The following is an 18,571-nucleotide window of genomic DNA, read 5'->3' as shown; positions in this document are numbered from 1 at the left end:
TTCTATGATACTCAATAAATCACAAGACAGTAATGGCATTGCACAGTAGCCATCAGCGTAGCAAACAACAAATGTTGCATTGTTGTTAAATATTCAATAATACTAAGTTTACATGTCCTTATCCTCACATACACTGATAAAGTGAAGCAGTATGTCGTCATTACTGAACGAACTTTTTAATCTGTGATTAATGCTGATTACGGCATGAGTAAGGGTGCGCTAGCGCACAAATATGTCATTGTTAATGAGATATGTAACTAAATATGATAGGAGTAGGTGCCACCGACGCGGCAATTAGTATACGTATTTTACTTGCTGAATGAGTGGTGTAGGAATGGGGGTCCATTTGCATGTACAGTCAGAAGCCAGAACATTACGACCATCTACATAATAGCCGTTATTCCACTTCTTGCGCGAATAAAAGCGGCGGCACGTCGTGGCATGGAAGCAGTGAGGCATTGGTAGGTCTTGGCGGGAGGGAGTTGGCACCACATCTGCACACACAATTCACCAAATTCCCGTAAACCCCGGGGGGAGGGCTGGGGTGGGAGGGGGGATGAGCTCTGACGCCACGTTCAATGACATCCCAGATGTGTTCGACTGGGTTCAGATCTGGCGAGTTGGGTGGGCCATCACATTAACTGGAACTCGCCACTGTGTTGCTCGAACCACTCCATCACACTTCTGGCTTTGTGACATGGCGCATTATCTTGTTAAAAATTCCACTGCCGTCGGAAAACATGGTCGTCATGAAGGGCTGTAACCAGTGTACGATACTGCTTGGTCGTCACGGTGCCTTGCATGAGCTCCACTTGACCCATGTATACCCACGTGAATGTTCCCAAAAGCAGAATGGAGCTGTCACCAGCTTGCCCCGCAGTACAGGTGTCAAGGAGCTGTTCCTCCCATCGGCATGATGAAGATTGGTATCAACGTTCATCAGACCACGCAACACCCTGACACTGCGCCAACGTGCAGTGCCGATGGTCACGTGCCCATTTCAGTCGTAGTTTGCCGATGTCGTGCTGTTAACATTGGCACATTCATCGGTCGTCGACTGTGGAGGCCTATCGTTAGGAGTGTCCGGTACTCTGTGTGTCCAGATACACTTGTACTCTGCCTGGCATTAAAGTCTAATGCTAGTTCCGTAAAAGTTCGCCGCCTGTTCCGTTTTATCAATCTGTCAAGTCTACGACTTCCGAAATCTGACCCACGAAGTCTGGACGTGGTTTGACTTTGGATTCACACTCCTCGAACACCCGACAACTCGTGCAGTTTCCGAAATGATCGTGCTGAGCCTCTGGGCCATCATAATCTGCCCTCGGTCCAACGCAGACAGATCAAACGCTTTTGCCATCCTACACACGGACAGTACGCTCACTGATAGTGCGTATGTGACTGACAGTCATTCCTCCCCAGGTGGCGCTGCTATAGCCTGCACAGTTGTATATCGACAGTAGGTCGGTGGTCATAATGTTCTGGCTGATCAGTGTTTGTCAAAATATGTACGAAGTGTATAACTTGGTGGGGAGCTGCCAGAACTGTCACTGGCTCAAGAGTTGGACGTTGGTAGTGGGAGAGGTGCTCTTGGGAGCAGGATGGGCGAAGAAGGTGAAAAGTTATGGACATTGATCGAGAAGCAAAGTGGTGCGATTTTACACGTATAGAGACACTTCGTATATGGTAAATGGCTCTGAGCACTATGGGACTTAACATCTATGGTCATCAGTCCCCTAGAACTTAGAACTACTTAAACCTAACTAACCTAAGGACAGCACACAACACCCAGCCATCACGAGGCAGAGAAAATCCCTGACCCCGCCGGGAATCGAACCCGGGAACTCGGGCGTGGGAAGCGAGAACGCTACCGCACGACCACGAGATGCGGGCACACTTCGTATAGCTTATCGGATCTTGGATACGGCCATCTAAGAATCTGGGTGATGGAATATGTTCTGACGTAACCACAAACGCAGGAACGAAGATGCCGAACGCAAGACCAGAGAAGGCGGCGAGGAAACAGTGGCCAGTGGTATGCGGATGGTGGTTGGTGGTGGTTAGTGTTTAACGTCCCGTCGACAACGAGGTCATTAGAGACGGAGCGCAAGCTCGGGTTAGGGAAGGATTGGGAAGGAAATCGGCCGTGCCCTTCCAAAGGAACCATCCCGGCATTTGCCTGAAACGATTTAGGGAAATCACGGAAAACCTAAATCAGGGTGGCCGAACCGTCGTCCTCCCGAATGCGAGTCCAGTGTGCTAACCACTGCGCCACCTCGCTCGGTGGGTATGCGGAATTGGACCGCGCCGCGCCAGACGCGCCCCCTGCAAGCCGTGAATAAAAGCGACGCTCCTACTAGCCTCGGCCGCGCAGATCGGCACCGGATCGTGGGCTGTAGTTATCAGAGACGAGTGTCAACTTCCAGGAACTTTGTGTATAGCAAGAACTCCACTGCTTTCACGTCGCCTCTCTCTAGCGACATTTGATGTACCTCCAAAGTTAAGTATTGTTCATCACTTTCTAGAAATGTTATTTGTTTGAAATTGTTATATAGCATTCCGAGGCCTATTTATATATTTCCGTAATTCACTTTATACTAACTAAAACTGCATGTGAGACCGCCATTAAGTAGAAGCTTGAAAGTTAGTGAATAGACCATTTCTTCCCAGAAGTTAAATCTGCAACGTGGCCTCTGTTTATTAAAAATGTGTCCCTACTCGTTTATGTTCATTTATAAATTTATTTATAAATTATTTTATTTATAAATTTACTTATTTATTTATAAATCGCATAACTTGTCTACCCTCAATTATTCGATTGCAGGATCACGTTTTAGTAAATTGTTCGCTAATACAGCAACACTGCGTAAATCAGATGATGTACTGCTCATTCCGAGGATTTTTATAAGACAAGCTTTATTCACAGCCCTTCATTTGCCCCTCTGTCACATTAAATGCAGAGCATGTAGAAGGAAATGCATGTGCGTATATCAAGGGAATGGAAAGCACGTTAAACTTCTAACTACAACCGTCTTCTTCTTGAAGACTAAAATTACTGAACGCTATTACAAATAATTGGCGTTTCCCTACATTTCGCATCACTGCTGCGGCTGGATTCACCATAACCATAATCCGGAAGTGGCAGCTGAAGTAGCTGCAAAACAAGTCATCGGCTCTGTAGAAACATCTCCTATCTGTATGCGTCCAAGTTCTACTCCACCGGATGGAATCTTCTTGCCCCAAACTAGTCTAGAAGTGAAGTCTGCTTGTGGAGAAGCCTGCCAGAGAAGTAACTATCTGCAGAGAGCTTCGGGTAAGGAAAACTCAGTGCTCTGCGTTTTTTTGGCGTAGTGTAGTCTGTGACTGGCTGAATACTAATTCTTGCGCGTCACTGAGTACTAAGAAGTTATCTTACGAGATGCAGGCTTCTCTCCCTTGATCGCCTTTCATATCGTCAACCAGTTAAAAAAATTACTCTTGGCACTGCAAAATGTTAAGACGCTACCCCTCTCTCTGCCTACTTTTGTGTCCTAGCAAATAGGAAAGGGCTTCTGTAAGCGTAGTTGCACTCCTTACTCCCACTTACATACCATTCACATGAACCAATGGTAGTCGCTTTTGCATGGTCTTAAACTATTCGATTTAGCAGTGTTGGCATCCCACGATCTTCAAAGGAGGTCAAAACTTTCTACTTTCTAAGACGCCCGTGTTTCTTGGTGAATTTTGAATGCTCCACATTGGCAATTCTTCTGGAAGTCTGCCGTTAAGTGCCACACGTCCATAGCCAAATTAGCTTGCTAAAAAATCTCTGTGGTCCACGCACATGCTGGAGACGGAGTCTACATTCTATAATTTTGGACAGTCGGCGCCAGAGCGACTCGAGTTTCCCTTCGCTAGAGGGTGACTGGCTGTTCTGCAAGTAGCACTTAGTGTAGGGGACCAACGCCCTGCAGTTTACGGCCCTACTGCGCACTCCTCGTTTTCCGCAGAGCAAAACTTCCTTTCATAGTATCTTCACATTGCATTTGCATGCAGTCAACGCAGGAAATGTAATCGAGGTACTCAAGTACTGGAAAATTTGACTCAACTCTTTTGCATAAGTTTTACTTAAGTTACCGGAGGGATTGGAAGAAAAGGTCGTGGAACAACGGAGGACAGGAACAATTTGGATTATAGATTTACTTGACCTCCAGAAACGTACCGCTTTATAGTCTGTTATCGTAACTGAAATTTAAAGTTAGCATCTGGGGCAGTCATCAAGGCACTGCTTTTGTTCTAGAAATAATATACACACATAATACGTCAAGAGATGAAAAGGTATGCCCACGTATACGTCACTAATAATGTCGTCTAAATCTATACTTATAGTCGAGAAACCACTGCACAGGGTACGGCGTAAGGTATATTCTTCTGACGCTCTCCTTTTTCTCTCCAATCCATTCTTTTATTGACTGAGGGAAAAGTGACAGGCCATTCACTGAGGTGACAAAAGTCATGGGACAGCGATACGCATATATCACGTGCACAAAGTCCAAGTGGCAGTGCATTACCGGAACTGTCATTTGTACCTAGGAGATTCAGGTGAACAGGTGTCCGACGTGATTATGGCGGCACGACAGGAAGAAACGGACTTTGAACGCGGAGTAGTAGTTGGAGCTAGATGCATGGGGCATTCCCTTTCTGGAATGGTTAGGGAATTCCACATTCCGAATCACAGTGCCAAGAGTGTGCCGAGAATACCAAATTTCACGCATTACCTCTCACAACGGACAACGCAGTGGCCGGTGGCCTTCACTTTACGACCGAGAGCAGCGGCGTTTGCGTAGATTTGTCATTGCTATCAGACAAGCGCCTCCGCGTGAAATAACAGCAAAACTTTGACTGGCACGTACGATGAACGTATCCGCTAGGACAATGTCGTGAAATTTCGTGTTAATGGGCTCTGGCAGCAGACGATAGACGAGGTTGGCTTTGGTAAAAGCATGACGTCACCTGCTGCATCTGTCTGGCCTCGGAACCGTTTCGTTTGGTCCCTAGACTAATGCAAAACTGTTGCCTGATCAGATGAGTGCCAGTTTCAGCTCATATGAGCTGATGGTAAGGTTCGAGTGTGGTGCAGACCCCACGGAGCCATGGACCCAAGTTGCTAACCAGGCACTGTGCAAGTTGGTGATACCTCCATAATGGTGTGAGCTGTGTTTACATGGAATTGACTGGGTCCTCTGGGCCAACTGAACTGGTCACTCACTGGAAAGAGTCATGTTCGGCTACTTGGAGACCATTCGCAGCCATTCATTCATAGACTTCACGTTGCCAAACAACGATGAAATTGTCACCAGCCCACAACTGTTCGTGACTGGTTTGAAGAGCGTTCTGGATAATTCGAGTGAATGATTGGTCCATCGAGATCGCTCGACGTGTATCCCATTGAACATTTGTGGAACATAATCGAGAGGTCAGTTAGTGCACAAAATCCTGCACCGGCAACACTTTCGCAATTATGGACGGCTATAAAGGCAGTAGGGCTCAATATTTCTGCAAGGGACTTCCAACGACTTGCTGCACTATGCCGGAGATCCGACACGTTACCTCACCTCAGTGTGCCGCTCTGTGTATGCTGTAATCTCTGTTACTTTATTTTCATAATCCGAACGCGATGCAGTGGTGACAGGATAATGGTCGGACCCTCTTTTTGAATACAAGTTTCCTAAATTGACCCTACAGGGTTTCAGGGGAGCTACGTCGTCTTTCTTCCAACGCTTCTCATTCAAGTTGGTCGAGCGTTTTTGTTACATTTTTAGGTGGGTCATGTAAATATTTTACGAACCTAGCAGCGCTTCTCTGAAATCGTTCAGTGTTGGTAGACATACTCACTTGATTAGGACTCGAAACACTGGAACTATACTCCAGACGTAGACACACTAGTGTCTTGTCCGCGATTTCTACTACACATGCATTGGATTTTTCTGTTAACCTTCCAACTATGCATTCGCAGTTCCTAACATTGATTTTACGTGATACTCTCGTCTCACATCGTTTCTTAGACGTTGACCGAGCTAAAGATGTTCGCCACTAATTATGTAATCGTATGTTATCGCGTTCTTACTCTTTGTTATGAGCATTGTGATACATTGACCCATACTTGAAAGAGAGCTGCTACTCAATTTTTTTCAAGTATTTCTTTAATTCTTTGCGATCGTTGTAATATTTCTGGCTTAGTCAGCCATCATATTAGGCTCCAAGAAGCTGTTCTCAGAGCAGTGGAGATGTAAGAAGTAAATAAATGACGAAATGTGGTGTGAGGTACCTGTGAAAGATATTAGATTCGGTATCATTCCCGTGAGAAAAACCCCCTGCATAATGCTACTGCTCTGTGATTGGCTGCTGTGATCGGAGCAAGGGCGCCAAAACGTTAAAGTATAGTTATTATTATTAGTTAAACTACTAATTGGAATGACTTCACTTTTTAATATAAATATCTCTCAACAGATGACTATCAATCAGTCATTTTAGAATTATTAAAAACAATTTAAATCAAAAACGAAGGCCTGACGAAATTGCAGACGAAGCACTTCGGAAGCGTTCGGGTCACGCCTTTTCTAGTATGGCGCGCGCAATGTTTCGGGCTGTTCGTCACTCTGGATTAGGCAGTCGAAAAGAACAGACATGTTGTCTGTCCCAGGATGTGTTTCCAATTTTAAGTTCCTGTTCGTCACTCTGGATTAGGCAGTCGAAATGTACAGTCATGTTGTCTGTGGCAGGATGTGTTTGCCAGTTTCAGTATTAAAAGATTGACTCCGGTAGTCATGAGGCAAAGACACGTGCCACAAATAGTGTAAAGATACATTTTCGTAAACATTGTGTTTGATCATGTGCTTTGCTGTATCAGAAGGTGTTGTATTAAGATCATGTAGTCTTCTCGTGTGCCTATATTAAAATACGCGAGTGGCATCCCAAAGAAGTGATACATTATTTCAGAACAAAACCTCGTTGAAAGTCAGTTTTAGCCTCAAGATATAGAACCTACGACCTGCGTGCTGTTTTCTGCGCTGGGGACATCAACTTGAAGACAGCAGCTTAGTGAACTATAACAGAACCTTCGTATTCCACACAGTGCAGTGGAAACAACTAGGCGCCTCACGTGTACTGCATGCACAGAACAAATTTGCTCAGTGACACGTTGTCTGTAGTAATGCAGAGGAAGTAAAGGAGGATGATCGTTATTAACACCAACAATCAATTCATTCTTCCTCTCTTGCCGTATATGGCATCCTTTGCGGGGAAAAATCTTGGATGTTTGAGTGCTTTATAGATTTGAGGCTTGATTATTAGCGAGAACTGCGAACTGCGAAAAATTTTAGTGACTAATTTGCTACTAAATTAAGACAGAATTGTATGGGAACTGTGTCAAATGTCTTTGAACTGTATTTGAACTCTCTTTTGAACTTCAGTCGAACTTTGATTATTGATGCCACAAACGATTTTTTTCTTTTTTTTATTCACGAGAACATAACGTTTGTTGAGAGTGAAACTGGATGTATTGATGTGCAATAGTTAAAAAACCAAATACGTGTGCGCGGTCCATGGGATTACGTTATTATTTCATCGAGAAGTTTTCGTCGTACTACGAGGCGATGCAACGCAACGCTGGGAGGCAGCAGTAGCAGTGTGAGCAGGCGCAGTTCACCGCGTCAGGTACACGCCTTGGCAGCCAGCAAAGGCGCCGAGACACAGCTGTAGCAGCGTTGCTGAACTGGGTGTTTCAGGAGTCTGGAAAGCAGTACGCCACGCCAGCTTCAGCAGCGGGAGCAGAGAAGGAACTTCTCGACGGCTGCATACAGAATAGCATCTAAGAGTAAGTGTTACTCTGGTACAACAATTTAATCTATGTAACGGACAGTTCAATAGCTGTAAAATCTTGAAGTGTAGTCTAAAATTGATTCATTTAAACATATTTGGCTAAAATTCATAAATTTTATGAAGTATAAAATGTCTGACGAAAGGGAAAAGAGATATCTTGTTAGAAGTAGGGAACGAGATCAAGTAAATATTGATGGCAATGATACTTCAGATCAGCCGCAGGACTTGCAAATAAATAACAGTGTAGATGATTTAGCAGATCAGTTGCAAAGTTTAGATAATAATGAGATTAATAATGTTTCTGAATATGTTGATTCTATGTTAAATGATTACTCTGAGAACGTAGATATTGTCGCTCCTGACCAGAATGACGTGGTAAATTTGGATGCATACGTAAGAGGCACAGAATCTGACGTCGACATTACAAATGGGCCGACAGAAGTCAGTTAGATTAAGTCACAGAACTGATTCTGCTGACACCTTGCCAACTGAGAGTAATAGGATAAAGGAGTCGAGCAAGATCAAAATCAATCTACAATGTCAATGTTGCAATCATTTATTTAAAAGAACAAAAAGAGGAAGTTATAGCAGGGCAAAAAAACAAAAGAAAATAGATAATGGACAAAAAGAAACTAAAGAGGAATTAGGAAAGAAAATAGAGAAAGCATAAGCAGGAATAACTCAAATCAATAGCAATTTCAAGGCTTTAGAACAAAAGGTATCAAAACTTGAAGCTAAAACTGAAGCTTGTTCCAGTAAAATAGATAGGGAAACAAAAGAATTGGGTAAGAAATTAGAGTTATGTAAGCTTGAAATAAATCAGAAGTTTGATAGTAAAATTAAAAAGCTCGGTGATGATATGGAGGCTCAGGATTGTGTAATATCAACAATAAATAGTAAGGTTATTCAAGTAATAAAGGAGCAAGTCAAGGCTGCTAAAGAATGTAGTGGTAAACCTGACCAGCAGTTAAGTGAGTTAGAAAACATCAAAGAAGAGCAGCAAGTACTTAGGTTTCACAAATAGGTGCTCATTGTAAAGGTACCACAGATGCGATTCAAGGTGAATTGAAAGAATTTAGGGAAGTAGTGAATCGACTTCCAGATAAAAGCAAGGATAAAGTGTGTGTGCATGTTAGTGGTGTAACAAATCCCGCTATTGTTTACTAGTAGAGGTAACATACATCCAGTTAATTTTATTAAACAGTTCGAGGGTACACTCCCTGAAAACCTAACAGAACAACAAAAAATAAAAGCTGTGGCAAGCAGATTTCAAGGAGACGTAATATCATGGGAGACAGGGGTCAGTAACAGATGTATTACATACAAGGAATTTGTACAAGCATTCTTAAATCAATATCGGTCTACTAGCACACAAAATAGCGTCAGGAGTGAAAGTTTTGAGGGAAGGAGTTTTGCTAGTAGTGGTCGTAATAGCTATAAAGAGTTTTTTCAACACTATTGGGAAAAGAACCAACATTTAACAGACCCATTAAGAGAATCAGACCTTATAGAAATAACAGGAGAGAAAGTACCTAGTATTATTGAACAGCAGGTAACTTTCCCACCGACAGATGACCTCTCAATTACTGAAAAAAAGGACCTAGCTCTAAGCAGGATTAAAGAGAAAGCGATAAAAGACAAAGCAAACACAACAGGCAGGTTAAGAAAAGGAAATTGACGAATTGGTATTGATCAAGACAAGAACCAGGTCCTCTAAGATAAACTCAGAAATTAAGAAATTTCATGAATTGTATGAAGAGCCGTACAAAATAATTAGGATACCACATCCCAATGCTGTGGAGGTAGCTAACAGAAAAACGGGAGTAAGCAAAGGACTCTACAGTGTTGTAGACATCGAAAAATACTTTGGACATTAGTTACCCACAGGGGGCAATAGCGTTCTTTGCATTGCTAGGCAGATGACGACTACCAGGTACCCGAGTTAATTAACAACATTACTTCATTTCCTTTCATACTGTTAGTTCTTCCTCTTCTTTCTTTCTAAACTGTATTCTGGCTTCTTTAACATTCTTCTCTATCCACGGCTATGACAAAAGTTTTACTTAAACTGTGACCACAAACCCAATTATTGACAGCATAGTAACACAGCAGGATAGAAATCTGCATTTCACGGGTGAAAAACAGGAATTGACGAAATATATGTGAACCGGGAGTTTTATAACACGAAAGCATAGGATCACAGATGCACAAGCAAGGCAACACGGTATTACGTTGCATTAAGAAACACCAGAATAGCATTAAATGATATTTGAAACTTCTATCACAAAGTACACAGTGGAACGATTCATTTTTGAATTGTAAAGAACCAGCAAGAATAATATCACACATCATGTTTGAAAAATCTGACAGAAGTAGCAGATAAGTGAAACATGGGCTTTAATTATATCATACATGAAATAGAATAAGTTTTCTATAGATAAGCTAGCAGTCACAGAAGAAGAGGACGACGCCAAACCAGGTAAGTAAATATGACGAAAATTACGAAAGAATAAGATTTGGTGGCAGAAAACGAGGTCAGGAGATTACTAGTGCAAAGGTTGTGTTAAGCTTTATGGAGGTAGATACTTTATTCTTAAGTATGAATTGCCAGCGAAATAGTTTCCACTGACGTAATTGAGTATGTGTTTATAGGCAAGGGATGGTCCTGCCAAAGAGGTTTATGTTGTGGAGGAGTATTATTTTTAGGCGACAGGTAAGTCGGCCAATTGGAGATCAAAAGTGAGGAAAGGATAATTATTCGGCGACGTGTAAGTCAGCCCATTATAATATAGTGTGAGGAAGTGGAGATTTAAGGCGATGTGTGAGTCGGCCCATTATTCAGGAGGTATTCATTGGCAAAGTGGTTTCCACCAACTGGTTATGAAGTACAAAGGGATAGACGTATTATTATTGACATGAGCAAGACAACACGAAAATCTCAAGGGACACAGACAATACATTTACGATTTAAAGATAAGGCCACATTATATAAGGTATGGAGAGTAGTTCACTGGTTTATAACATGGAGTATGAAGAGTAAAATGCTAGCTATAAATAGTTCAGTCAGCCCCTACGAAATGAAGTCACATAATACTTAACATATGAATATTGACGCTATAATGTTATGAAATGATTACAGATGTGTACACATGAATACAGTTCCACTGACTGTGTAAGCAGTAACAAGATTTATGATAAGAGAAAGGTATGGTAACTCTTACTGTTGAGTGACGCAACGTTTCTGGTAGCCGAAATTTTCTTTAAGACATTTATTCTGAAATGTTCTCTCAATATCTGTGAATCGCAACTGTATACCTATTAATGATTAAGAAACTGTTGAAGTAACAACTAAAATGAGACTGTTTTAACAAAATGTAGATATAACATTAAAGAATATGAGAGGTGTAGCAGTCAAATAAGTCTGCGTAACGAACAAGTTATACGGCGCAGCGCGGTCTGCTAGATTTAAAGTGCACGACACCAGCTGTCGTCTGTATGAATGAATCGGCGAGTACGTCACATGCTGTGAATGGACACTGACCTTACGTTGCTACTGGCCTTCAGGCTTGTTTTATCTTTTTTTTTTTAACATTATCTGTATTTGTATTTTATGGTCATTTGCTAAATTGTAACGCACTGAAAACTATTATTTACACAGCTGTTTATTCCCTCATTAATAACATGTGTTATTTTTTATTTATTGTTGAGTCTGGAATTACTGTTTTAAAAATAAATGTGTGTAACTGTAAAAGGCAACCAATAGTAACTGATTACGGCCCAGTCCACAATCGTAACCGAATCCTGCCATCCTTTACTAACAGGTTTCAGTTAATAAGATTTTGGTGTAGCGATTCTTTTTCCGTCTGTGTATTACAGATGTATTGCGTATGATCTTACCTTGGTTAGCAGTCGACGGTCTGATATAACGTCGAACTCCTGATGGAAATACAGGAAGACGTAATAACTCTGTTCACTTGCTCTTATTGTTTGCAACATGCCGTTTATGAATACAGCAATGAATAGTCTTTCTGAATTCGTGTTGGTTCTTTGAGAAAAGCTTGTGTTCTTCCAGGAAAGTCATGATGCTTGAGCTTAGAGTACACTTTAGGGACCTGCAATACACATACTTCTTCGATATGGGTCTGCCAGTCACATGGAACTATTCGCTGTGAAATAATACATATTATAGCAGAGAAACCACAAACAACTGTATTGTGAACCAATTTTATTAGGGCATTACCGGTTTCGTGGATTACTGCCTCATCAGTACATGCATATAAACATTGAAACAGGGTACACAACAGGGCGAAGACCATACAAGGCCCAACCTTCACAACTAACACTGTAATGCCCTTGGGGCGGACAATCAATAAATAAAAAGTTGGTCAAGTGGAAATATCTGCATATAAACATTAAAGCATGTTAAAATGCATGACGGAGACTATAGAAGGCAGTATCTTCATAGTTAAATCTTAAGGTCCATAGGGCAGATGGTCACTGAGTAAGTCTTTGGCGTATTCAGTACGATATCTAGCTATAACCCCATCAAAGCCTGTCGCGAATTTGGCTTGAGAGCATTAATTGTTCTCTTTTTCAGTTCTCGAGGTGCTACCATTGACATCTACCAATTCTAGGTCTGTGTGGCCTTCAAACTCTGATACCCATAGGTAAACATATCTCAAAACGAGATTTTAATATTTCTGGTTTCTGCCTTTTGCCGTCAGCTTCAACGCTAGACGGAGCTACGAGAGAATGAATGATGTTTGAGAGCGTTAATTGTTCCCTTTTTCAGTTCTGGAGGTGCTACCATTGACATCTACCAATTCTAGGTCTGTGTGGCCTTCAAACCCTGATACCCATAGGTAAACATATCTCAAAACGAGATTTTAATATTTCTGGTTTCTGCCTTTTGCCGTCAGTTTCAACGCTAGACGGAACCACGAGAGAATGAATGATGTTTTCTTTCAGCAGAAGCAAGTTTTCATGGACAAGTGCAACAAGTTATTCACTCTGTGGCGTAGTTTCATGTTGATAATGATAATATACTGGAGCGGGTGCACGACAGCAAGTACAGTAGTGTCCGTCCTAAAACGTTATGAGACGAATCTGGATAAAAGTACACAACGATAAAATACATTGGGCAACACAATTGAAGGATCACTTCTTTGAAACCCTACTGCGACGCAGATATGCGAAAACTAAGACGTTTCGAAAGGGTAGCGTGTCCTCAGGCGCTAGAGCAGTAGCGGAGTGGCACTCAGGTGAATAGATGTTGATGTCTGTTTATAGGAATATTTTTAAAGTGTGCAACAAAGGTGCACAGGTGGCATCGAAGGTATTTTTGAACTGAGGACCTTAAAAGGAACATTTGCAGTGTTATTGACGCATGTATCAATGTTGCACTCCCTTGTGATCTCACCACAGACAGGTACCAAAAATGAGGGCCGAAACGGCACAAAAATTAGTTGCTTCGGATCACATTCGAGTTTCGTGAAATCGTTTTGAACGGTTTCTAGTATACCCCGTCTGCGAGAGCAAAAATTGCGGTCACGCTCGATTCCAAAGAGATGCATTCACGTTCAGTGGGCTTGCAGCCTCCCGATGTCTTTAAAGAAGGGTTGAATTGTCAGCAGTGCTGAACGTTGTAAAGAATGTCCTCCTGGTGCTCATCACACTTCGAACTCTCGTTTTCCACCGCGAAACTTGTGAGAATCATCGACCCAAGGGAAGGTTCAAATGGTTCAAATGGCTCTGAGCACTATGGGACTCAACTGCTGTGGTCATAAGTCCCCTAGAACTTAGAACTACTTAAATCTAACTAACCTAAGGACATCACACACATCCATGCCCAAGGCAGGATTCGAACCTGCGACCGTAGCGGTCGTGCGGTTCCAGACTGTAGCGCCTTTAACCGCTCGGCCACTCCGGCCGGTTCCAAGGGAAGGGGTGGTGTCGTTGACGTCCTTGATGCCACCCTGTGAGGCCGATTCTGCTGATTCTGAGCGGCGGTGTCTGTGAAATGTTTCCTTCGTCCACCCATCAGGAAGCCGTTGGTTTAAACTCTGCACGTAGTGGTTCTGAATTCCGCCACAGTGGCGTCAAAAGACGAGGTGAAATGTGGTTAAGCCGGGGTGTTACGAGCTTCCCGTTGTGCGACACGTCCACGGGAGCATTGGGCAGAACTGGGGTGAAATTTGGCGCCAATATTACATGATTAGGACACCTTACACTTCATATGAACTTCTCATCTCTGGAGTATTTTTCACACGCTGTTTGAAGCTTCACCGAGGCCGGGCGTGACGTCGCAGGGGGGGGCTACGCTTTTTCGCTATTACAGAGGAAGGTTGCAGTCACCATTGAGCCAAATTTCAAACTTATGGGAGACAGTTACGAGGTTTAGAAAACATGATCCTTTAATTGTGTTGATCAGTATAGTACAATTTGAACTAGAAATAAAAAATATGCATGACCCCCTAAAATATGTACCATGTCCCAAACAAAGAAAACTACATATTTTATCATATATACAACTTGCAGCGAAAAGCTAAAATCAGTGGAAAGAATTACAAATAGTGTAGAAGTTGCTGGCTGACACTAAAGTCTCCAGCTTAAAAGCTCATACTGAACCCCAAACACTACACACAATTTTATTTACCGCACTCGTCTTCCCATGAGCTAAGATAGAGGTCAGATACCCACTCAAATTTTCTTCTTATCTCTCGTCACAATATAAAGTGCACTCCGTTAAAACGTGGCGTGCAACACATGCATCACAGTCCGGTAAGGCAGTGGGGTAGAGAGGGGACGCTTATGGTCCCCCAGTGACTGCTACTCGTCCTCCTACAGTATTAAGAGTCTCTCACTCCACAGCGAAATGTCTACTTACAAGTGAATGTTTCATTGCGACAGGTCACATTACCTGAACATTAATTCACATGAGGATGACTAAAGGCACAGGTTACAACCTAATATAATATCGTGTTGGACCTCCTTTTTTCTGGCATAGTGCAGTAGTTCAACGTGACATGGACTCAACAAGTCGTTGGAAGCCCCCTGCCGAAATATTGAGCCATGCTGTCTCTATAGCCGTCCATAACTGCGAAAGAGTTGCTAGTGCAGCATTTTGTGCACTTACTGACCTCTCGATTATGGCCAAGAGATTCGCTCGAAATGTTGAGAATGTTCTTCAAACCAACCGCAAACAATTGTGGCCCAGTGACATGGCGAACTGTCATTCATAAATGTTCCATATTTGTTTGGGTACATGAAATGTATGAATGGCTGCAGATGGTGTTCAAGTAGTTCAGCTAGACCAGAGGACCCAGCCCACAGCATTATGGAGCCACACCAGCTTGGACAGTGCCTTGTTGAAAACCTGTGTCCATGGTTTCGCAGAGTCTACACCACACTCGGATCCTGCCATCGGCTCTTACCAACTGAAATCGGGACTCATCTGACCGGGCCACGGTCTGGTGTCCAACTGATGTGGTCACGAGCCGATGAGTGGCTCTGTGGGCGATGTCGTGCTATTAGCAAAGGCACTCGCGTTGGTCGTCTGCTGCCAACAACCCATTAACGCCAAATTTCGCCTTCTGTCCCAACGTTCAATTGACTCTGAGAACTATGGGACTTAACATCTCAGGCCATCAGTCCCCTAGAACGTAGACCTACTTAAACCCAACTAACCTAACAACATCACACACATCCATTCCCGAGACAGGATTCGAACCTGTGACCGTAGCAGTCGCGCGGTTCCGGACTGAAGCGCCTACAACCGTTCGGCCACCGCGGCCGGCCTGTCCTTACGGATACGTTCGATGTGCGTCCCACATTGATTTCTGCTGTTATTTCTGGGGGAGTTGCTTGACTGACAGCTCTGAAGTCTGGTATTCTCGGTAAACTCTTCACACTGTATATCTCGGAATATTAAATTTTCTAACGGTTTGCGAAATAGAGTGTCCAATGCATTTGGCTTCAACTACCATTCCGCGTTCAAAGTCATTTAATTCCCGTCGTTGGTCATAATCACGTCGGAAACCTTTCTACATCAGTCACGTGAGTACAAATGACGGCTCCACTATTGAACTACCCTTGTATACCTTGTGTACGCGATACTACCGACATCTGCACATGTGCAGTTGGCTGTCCCATGACCTTTATCGCCTCACTATACAGACTGGAAGATGATGTACGTAGTGCTGCCTTTCTTTGTCACAACTAAGATAATTCAGGGAGATCTGCTCCAACCGTGGTGTAAAACTTTACAATCAACCATATCCACCTTCTACACGCAATCCTTCACGCGAATTCTGTAGCGACCTCGCTGTTTGCTATCGATTATGAAAATGTCTCTCAATTGGTGGATGAGCAAGGGCATGCAGGAGGATACTGTTTTATAGGCCAGCCATTCAATGAAGAACTGCCGCTCAATGTTAAGCGGTGGCTTACTAGCCCCAGTGCAGAGGCTTAGTAAGGGACTTGTTCCAAGTACCCCAGTGGGCAGTCTAGTGCCTTGATGGTTCAACACGTCCTAAATAAGAGAACTTTGCATACACATACACCGTGCGTCTCAATAAATCCGAGATCGCTCCAGGGCTCTGAAAAATTTGAGTTCATTTCTTAGGTCTGCTCACCATGAATTATTCCTAATAAATTTTAAAATTATGCTCTATCGTATAGATAAGAAGAAATTCCACTTTTTGTACCTGAATAGTTTATTTATGTTAACCAAACATGTTCAGCCTTTTCATGCTAGCCCTTAACTCACGAGGTGTGGTCTCGAAAATTTTCGAACTCGCTCTCCAAAGCCTGATGTGGTGGAATGCTTCTATACTTCCCCTACCCTCCTTAATTCGCCAAGTCTATGATGTTTTGCTGTCGGTTGCGTTATCGCCTTCTGTGTTTATTGTTGACACGTGCTACTGGTAGGTGTTGGAGTCTCCTAGACCGCGCCTCTTGAACTACGTACGTGTTTTCATCAGTACGGTACCGTATAGCTCAAAATGTATTGGCACGAATGTGTCATTTTTAACTTTCCCGAGTTTAATGAAATTGTTAGTCGGTCTATGGGGGAAGGAGTCAGTGATATGGATCAATAAATAAACGAAAAAGACGACGACTTTACATTAGCCAGTGATCACAGTTCTGCTATCGAACAAGAGTATCATTCAGAGGAAGAACTTCAGGAAAGCTGTGATGGGGATCTGTCTGTTTCTTCAATGAAATACTTAAAGTGTCTGTTAAAATCGAATGTGTTCTGAGTGGTGATAAAAATTTAGTTCCCAGCAATGAATGTCGATTTGGCAGAATTTCTTTTTGTACTTATCGGGCGGAAGTTTTATGCGAAAATTTAAACCATAGAATTTAGTTTTATTTGGATATTTATTTGCTACAGAGATTCTAAAATTTTTCAGAATGTAAAATTCAGTACTCTAACAGTCTATTTATGTGTACTATTTAGAAGAACAACACATAATTATGTACTTTTGTATGATAAACAGTAAAATGCTGCAGGCTTTGTTCAGTGCAATAAAATAAACTAGAAGCATTTAAACAACACTTAAACAGTTCTAAAAGTAAATGTTATGTAGCATAAATTAAAAATTTCAAACGATTTTTGCCTTAAATTCCGGTTCAAACAAAAGGGTCCCAGAGATCCCACCTCGTGGTATACGTTACGGTAAAGTCACCTCGCTAGTTAAGGGCTAGGCATCTCTAGTTGTCTATTATGTTATGAAAATTATTTGATGATACATATTTTGGTAGATCTGGAGTGGCTCTGTATAGTTCATTTAAATTATCTATTTAAAAATATATGGCTGTGTTTCTTTTCAGTGCCCTAACACACACCTCCCCTGAAACTCACCCCCTCCTGCTCCTACAACCTCTCAGTCAGCCGTGAAGCGTGTGAGCAAGACCATGTGCAGCGTGCTACAGTATAGGGATGGTGCGTGGTGAAACGGTTAAATGTGTCCTGTCAATTGGAAATGAGTGCTGAGCGCATATAGTACTGCAGAAGAACGCGTGAATAAAGAAAGGGACGTAAAAATAAATGTAAGTGTAACGACACGCAATCTTATATCCGTAGGTAATTGATTGACTTAAAAATAGTAAGAGCAATTGGATGTCACTGAATGGTCGAGAGCGAGTCTTCAGGTGGAAACAACTCTGGCAACTTACGTGTCCCTAACCAATCCTAGTTATTCATCCAGGCAAGAGGGCCCTCAGTTTAGCGTCGATATGAGCCACTTGTCGTTCCTGGTGATTCCTCACAACGTCGAGAGGTAATGACTAGATTAAAGGCAGACTGAAAATTTCCATTATTTGACCAGGATTCGATCACTTGACGTATCACTTTACCGCTAGACGAGGAGGTCTGATATAATGTAAATCAAATTCAAAAAGTCACTACATTCCTGTTATCAAAATATGTGTAATTAAATAACTTTCTGCATATTATAGACCACTGAAGACGCCTATTCCTAATAGGCGAAATGTGTTTGGCAGACACAAATAAAACATTACTCTGCAAGACGGATTTTTTTCTTAAATACGATAAAGCATAATTGAAAAAAGCACCCAAGGAGAATGCGCTGCAAATATTAACATTTTCTAAAAATTAGTACTTTTAGGGGCAGCGTTTTTAGGTCCCTTATTTTCTGAAACCAAGGAAGTTTTCAAACAGGAAGAGAATAAAAGCTTTTGAAGTGCATTG

The sequence above is a fragment of the Schistocerca cancellata genome, chromosome 5 (assembly GCF_023864275.1).
Source record: "Schistocerca cancellata isolate TAMUIC-IGC-003103 chromosome 5, iqSchCanc2.1, whole genome shotgun sequence".
Taxonomy (NCBI): domain Eukaryota; kingdom Metazoa; phylum Arthropoda; class Insecta; order Orthoptera; family Acrididae; genus Schistocerca; species Schistocerca cancellata.
This window is presented reverse-complemented; position numbering follows the sequence as displayed.